The 6,876-nt window shown below is 47.4% G+C and overlaps 1 long non-coding RNA gene across 1 annotated transcript; it reads left to right on the forward strand.

The window, feature by feature from the left end:
- Positions 668–6,435, forward strand: LOC109706889. The gene is made up of 3 exons (XR_002215341.1): positions 668–810; positions 4,965–5,042; positions 6,374–6,435. It is a non-coding gene; the product is annotated as an uncharacterized LOC109706889 (long non-coding RNA).

Here is a 6,876-nt window from a genome sequence, read left to right on the forward strand (position 1 = left end):
TCGTGGATTCTAGTCGGCGTCATGGTGTGGAATATTGATTTGTTATCATCCGGACGCAGTGTACGTTGCCGGTTAACGTGTGGGCACGAAGATGAAACGAGGTGAAACCGTTTTGGCGCGAAATTGACGCTAAACGGATGAATTGGGCCAATGTTTCATTATAAGGGACCAAATTGCAAATAGCAAAAATAGTGGGCCAAGTTACAAAATGGCTTGTTCTTATCCCTTTCTTCTCTTTCTCTTTCTTAGATTTTTTTGTAAGTAAAGAAAAGCAAAAGAGAAAAGAAAGAATAAAGAAGAAGAGAAAGAGAAGAAGAAGAAGAAGAAGAAGATAAGAAGGTTTGATTTCTAGTTTATTTTCTATTCCTCTTCCTTCCTTTTACTTTCCTTTCCCCTTCTTATCTCTCTCCCTCTCACCCCCTCTCCCTCTTGTTGCTGCGAGCAGAGCAGCAGCAGCAGTCCACTGTTGCTGCTCACTGCAGAGCAGCAGCAGCAGTAACAGCAGCTGCAAGGGCAGTATGAGAAGAAAACAAAGAAAGAGAGAGAGGGACAAAAAAAGAAAAAAGAGGAAAAGATAGAAAGAATGAAAGAAAGATAGAAAGAAAAGGGGAAGGAAATGAAATACTGAAACGGAAGTGACATTGGCACAATTCCCCTATCATCAAAATTGGACCTTGCAGGGTATCAAGGCATGTGATCGAGTTTGTGACGCACGTCCGGTTAGTCGAATTGTAAGTGTTTTCAGGTGATCGTGAACCGAGGATGTACGTGAGTAGTGCTTTCCTTGCCGGAGCTGATGTAGCCGTTGAGGTGGGTTCCGAGTCGTCGAAAATGACGAAATTCCTTTTATGTCTATTTTCCTCGCATATGCATATATATATATATATATGGACTTCAATATTGATAAGGGTCGTGTTAGTATTAAACTGAGTGGAAGAATGGCTTTCTAGTGTGCGCAGTCGTGAATGATGATTTATGCATTGTTTCAAGTAGCAAGGTCATATTTATTCATATTTATATCTATCGCGAGGGATGAGTCATTGCAAAATGGGTAAGGATTTTCATTCAATCGCATATTGCTACAACTTGAGGTCATTCTGTGTGAATCCTCTACCGAATAGCCGTGAATAGTGGTTGTTAGCAGCATATCATTTAGACATACTAGTAGGTCATGGAATGCCAAATGACACTTTGTGCATCTTGGTGAGTCATCTCTTACTCATTTGTATTGTGCATGCCATTTATTATGTGATAGAGGCCGTGGGTAGCGCGGCTGTAGTATGCTGATGTTTTGGTCATAGCGAGAGCATATGCATTTTATGATGTATTTGGTAGATACCCTCGATTAGCGTGGCGATAATGGACGGATTTTGGATAGTGAGAAGTATATGATCATGCTATTGTGATATATGCATTATTTGATATTCTTTGATTGTGCCGAGGGTATCAGATTGGTTGCTTGTGATCTTTTGACCATCACATAGACCATAGCCTGTAGAGCCATACTGAGTTGGACAGAGATACGTACTATTAGACTCGGTAGGGTCGTGTAAGGACTGAGATTTTTATTGCAGTGTTTAAACTCTCAGTTAGACGATGTTATGTGGAATTTAATTACATAGCACCGTCAGTTTCAGAAGAAAATGAGCTTAAAATGGAAAGATACGCGATTTTTAGTTTTCACTTAAAGTGAATAGTAACTCCAGTTTTCCGGAGAAGCCACCGGAGTAGAGTTGGCTTCTGGTGTGTTCGAACTCGTCATCGCAGTCCAATAGTTCGTTCGACCGGTTCAGCATTCTGGAACTACTGGTGCTGATGGGATTTTGGAGTTTTACGCACGGATTTCGAGAAAATCAAAAAACATGTTTTAATGTATTTATGTGGTGTGTTTCCTTCTATGTTTCGAAGAAGGTTGAGATTTTTGTCCGTGAATCCGTGGTCGATCAGATGCAAACGAAATCGCAGCTTTGTTTCTCCGTCGTGCTGATCGCACTGGTGACCGTTCGCAAATCTGACGGACGGCATCTGGCGGATATGAGCGTTGATCGAGAGAGGTCGTGTTAGCAAAACGGTATTTTCCAAAAATAGTCGCGATATTTTGATGTAACCGTTTCGCGTGAGATCGCACGTGAGGGCTTCATCGCGTTTAGTCATACTGTGAGGGACTCGGATTGAAATTCGATGTTTGAGGGGCTTTCTCGCTTAAGATTGCACCGTATATAGTTGTTTTAGGGTTTGACCATCTACCTAACCTAGCCTTGCCCCTATCCCCTACCTGCCTCCCCCACATCCCGACGCCTTCCCCCGCGGCCCCGGCCTCCTGAGCACCCCGCTGCCGAGCTCTCCCTCATCCACCCCTTCATCTTTCCTCCATCTCTTTCTCTCTCTCCCTCTCTCCCTCGGGTTGTGTAAGGCCCGGGCTGCGCCTCCTGCAACTCCCCGGGATCACCGTGCTCCTCGACGTCCGCGACCGTCGCCCATCGCCGGTGCCGCGCTGCTGTGCTCCGGTCCTGCTGCAACCAGGCCCGAGCCTGGGCCGAGCGGGTTGCCGACAGCCGCCAGCGCGCCGCACCCGCCTAGAACCTCTGTCGACTCCTCCGTGCCGGCGCCCCTTCCCGCCGGTCGCCGCCGCCCCGACGCGCCGCCGTCGCCGCCTCGGCCAGCCGCGGCCGCCCCAGCCGAGCCCAGGTTGATTCTTGTTTGCGGTCTCTTTCCCGCGCCGCCGCCGCTCGAGGCTGCCTCCTTCCTGCTCCTCTGGCCTCTGGGGACCCGCAGCCGACGTCCCCGACCTTCCCCGGCCGCCGCCGTGGCCGGAGAAACCCGCCGAGCCCGAGCTTCTCTCTTGCGGGCTCGGGTTGCTCCGCCGACGCCGCCGCCGCTTCTCGTCGCCAACCGAGGTGAGCACGGTGTTCCTCACCTCCCCCGCACCCGCCCCTGGCCCCCGCGTGCGCCGCCGTGCCGTCGGAAGCCGGCCGGAGCAAGGTTGCTCCGGCCAAGCCCGAAATAGGACTTTGTTTGGGGTGTTTGTTGTTCTGGGCTTTCCGAGCCTCCCCGACCTCTACAGAAGGGAGCACGACGATTCTGGGAAGTTGCTGATCATCGTGCTCACCTTGGTTTCTGTCGGGAAGGCTCCGTTCAGCTGTTTCGGCATTGTCGACCCTGTAGAGCCTGTTTGGCTGCTGTTTTGGGTTTGCGCACGCTTATCCGGCGATCCGAGGCTGTCCTAATGCCTCCGGAGGTGAGCACGGTGATCGTTGGTCAGTGCTGATCACAGTGCTCACCTCACTTTGGATCAGCAGTGTCCGGTTAGCCCTGTTTAGCGCGATCTTCCCCGACTGCGCGCTATTTGCTGAACTTTCGGGTTGCTCCCGCGCTTCCCACAGCGAGCCGTTGTGCTCCGAATCATGAGCATGGCCTCCGGTACGTCGAGACCTGTCAGTACGTGTCTCGGCCAAACTTAGAAGTCCTCAGTTTGTGAGAATGAGTCATAGAAGTCGCCAGATTTATATAAAATAATGGATTTTATGTAAACACGGGGGCTTTTGTGCAATTGTATGCCTTGTGGCTACTGAGGGCAATGTGTATGAGTGTGTTTGACCTCTGGACTGGTTGTCCATGACCCGATAGTCTTTGCGGAAATTGAAAAGTCGATTCCGGCGCGTTTTTCGGCGAAATTTGACGAAAGAACGCAGTTTCGGTTCGGATTTCTTCCGACGTCGTTTGGTTGCTCTGTTAGTAGTCGCTAAGCCTTGTTGGCTGGTCACCATCATCACATTGTGGGTTCGGTGATGATGGGTGAGCGACAGTGGGTTCCGGTGTCGAAATAGACACTTTCGGGAACCCGGATTCGTACAATTATCCGGCGATAATTGTGTAGTGATGTTATCTTGTGTTTGCTGCCAAAACATCCAAATCGGAGTGTTCTGGAGCAGCAGGTGACTCGTGTCACGAGTCGGTGAGTTTCGGGACACTTAGTAGGTCCCGATGGTGTCCCGGTGTGGTTTTCGGGACTTCCGGTGAGTTACGATGATCGATTTTGGGAAACCGATTCGAGGATCTGTGTGGGGGTTTGTGAGATAGTGCACTTCAGGTGAGTGGGTTGGTTACTGACCCGTTGGATCTTCGTAGGTCCGGTCGACTTGTGCGTACCCAGTGTTACGACGCGACAGTGACAGGTGGGTGCTTCGAGCTGGTAGTCGGTGAGATCGTTTCACCCTTCCTCTGTTCTTTCATATCAGTATCATAGTCTCTACATGTCAGTTGATTGTTATCGCTTGTTTATCGTATTCCGTTGATTGCATTTGTATAGTTGTGGATAGACATGTAGAGCAGGCTTGCACTCATATATTGCATCTCTGTGGACCTTGGGTCCAGGCAACACATCGACTCTTTTGTCATGTGTTTCGATCTGGTTGATCGTGGTTCGGCGTTGTACGCCCTTGCACCTGGCTTCGGCCATGGCACCGGTCTCTTTTTGCCGATTTTCGTTGAGCATATCAGCATGATTTAGTCACAGCACTGTGTATTCTAGACACCAGGTTGGTTTGGCCACCAACCAAGGGATGTACGTATCCGGATAGGTCGTTGGTGACGCATGAATAAGCTCGCAGTGTCTGCTCTGTGACAGGTAACGCTTGAGGTCTGCGGACCAACATAGCAGTATCAGATTGGGTTTGGTTTTGGACTATTCACCTTTGAGGCATCTGATCAGTTGAGTTTTTGGTTACAGTAGTAGTTTCATTCTTGCTCAGTTATTATCCTGTTTCTATTACTACTGTAGTTGCTTTTACGTCATATCATGTTCATATCTGTTATAGCTACTGTAGTTCGTTTTCATATATCAGTATCTATATTTGTTTATCTATCTCCTTTGGTTTCTGGTGATTACGGCTTGCCTTCGTGGCTCTGTCGTACCCACTGAGAAAACCATGGTTGCGGTTTCTCACCCCCCATCCCCCCCCCAGGTGACATAGACGAGGAGTTGGATTTTGGGCTCGACGAGAGGACGATCTAGCTAGTATGGTATAGCGATTGCCACCCTGGTTGTATTTCTTTCCTGCCTTTAGTAGTCATTTAAATAATGGTTCAGTTAGCTGATTTTTATGATTGTTTGAATGTGGTGATCTGGTTTTGGTAGATCTGTGGATGCTTTCATTATTTATGCATGTGAACTGAGGTTTGTGGATTTGGATGTTGATTCTATGGATATCGGATTTTCTTGTATTTACATATCGTGGTTTTCTACCCCTCGAGGTAGTTGATTTTCAAAATAGAGTTTCCGTGTGGGAAATAGTTTTAAAAAGATTTTTGAATGGTTTTTCATGATGAATGAATTAGAGTTAAAAAATAAAAGCTTCCATGTGGGAAGCACTTTTAAATAGGATGATTGTAGTACTGTGCATTGCATCATCCAGCGCCTAAGGAGTGCTTAGAGGCATGCATCATCTCTAAGGATTGTTAGCTGTATGAAAATGCATATCATTAATTGGTTGTTGATTGGTAATTGTAGGTTGTGGTTGTGATCCTGTTGTATAGTTAGTACGCCGTGCAAATACAAAGGAGACTCTGTCCGAGTGGACAGATGAACTTTGTATTTGTGGCGGGTCTGTACGTCACGTGGGCTAGGTTGAAAAAAAAAAAAGTACATCTTCCGCGACTCTGAGTTTTAAAAATGGTAATGGCTTTTAAATCGGCCCCGGGGCGTGGTAGGTCGCTTCCCTTCGAGTGCCGCTACGGATGCTGGCCAGTTATATCAGAGATATGTGTGCCCTTGGAAAGACGACCCACCTGCGGGAGTGGTGTTCGTGCTGGGGTAGAGCCTAGGTGTCGACGGTGCACCTGCGGGAGTGCGATTCCGGCACTAGGCGGGCGCAGGCTTGACCGGACGTACGAGTCGGTCGTTGTGATTGGGTACTATTATAGCATTTGTTTAGTAGTAGTTATATTGTTGCATACACTACTCCGTTTCTTTCTTTTCCTCTCGCTATTTATACAGGGACATGATAGTACAGCAGGTATAGAGACATGTATAGAGACAGGTATAGAGAGTTGTTTATATTACATGCAATTATTCATTTACTGTTACTACATTTGCCTATGAAGGTCATAGCCAGTTAGTCTTCTACTATACTTGACATTCATTTATACTGCTTAGAGCCAATTACCTTGATTGTTACTTATGGTCATTCATTTATCTGTTTAGTTAATTTCCCTGTGTACTTGCATTCAGCTACTTATTTACCACATATTTTACTGTTCATTGATTAATCTGGCTTCCAGTAGACCTAGTGGGAAGGTCGTGGTTATCGTTGATCATACCCACTGGGAACTACTGTTCAGTAGTTCTCATACCCTTTGGTGGTTTACTTTTCAGGGGTTCGTATACTGACGGTTGATCGAGGTAAGGGGGATCACGCAGTAGTTAGCATCTCCTACCAGTTTGCCTTTACAGTAGAGGACCACCAGAGAGAGTGCTATTTTGTACAACTTGCCTGCTCTGGCGAGGGTCTAGGCTGTTTTTGCGTACTTTACTTTTGAGGTTGAGGTTTATTTGGTGATGTTCATGTTGTACGGCAACTTAGTTTGGAAATAGCGCTCTGATACATGTTATTTGTTTATACGATACTTCTTCTTGATTCATGTGTTGTGGATACCTGTCATGTTTGACCTCGTGGTTTGTCTTGTATTGGTCGATTTTGTGGATGCTTCGTTCGGACAGGGGAAACTTTGTCCGTTCGGCGGGTCTGTTGACGTCCTCGTGGACTTCCGTTGTAGACTTGGGGCGTGACACATGGATTCGATGTGTCGAAGCTTCGTGGATTCAAAGTGTGGACGTTTTGTGGATTCAGGATGTTGCGTTCGTGGATTCGAACGTAG

This window comes from Ananas comosus, linkage group 2, assembly GCF_001540865.1.
Source record: "Ananas comosus cultivar F153 linkage group 2, ASM154086v1, whole genome shotgun sequence".
NCBI classification, from domain to species: Eukaryota; Viridiplantae; Streptophyta; class Magnoliopsida; order Poales; family Bromeliaceae; genus Ananas; species Ananas comosus.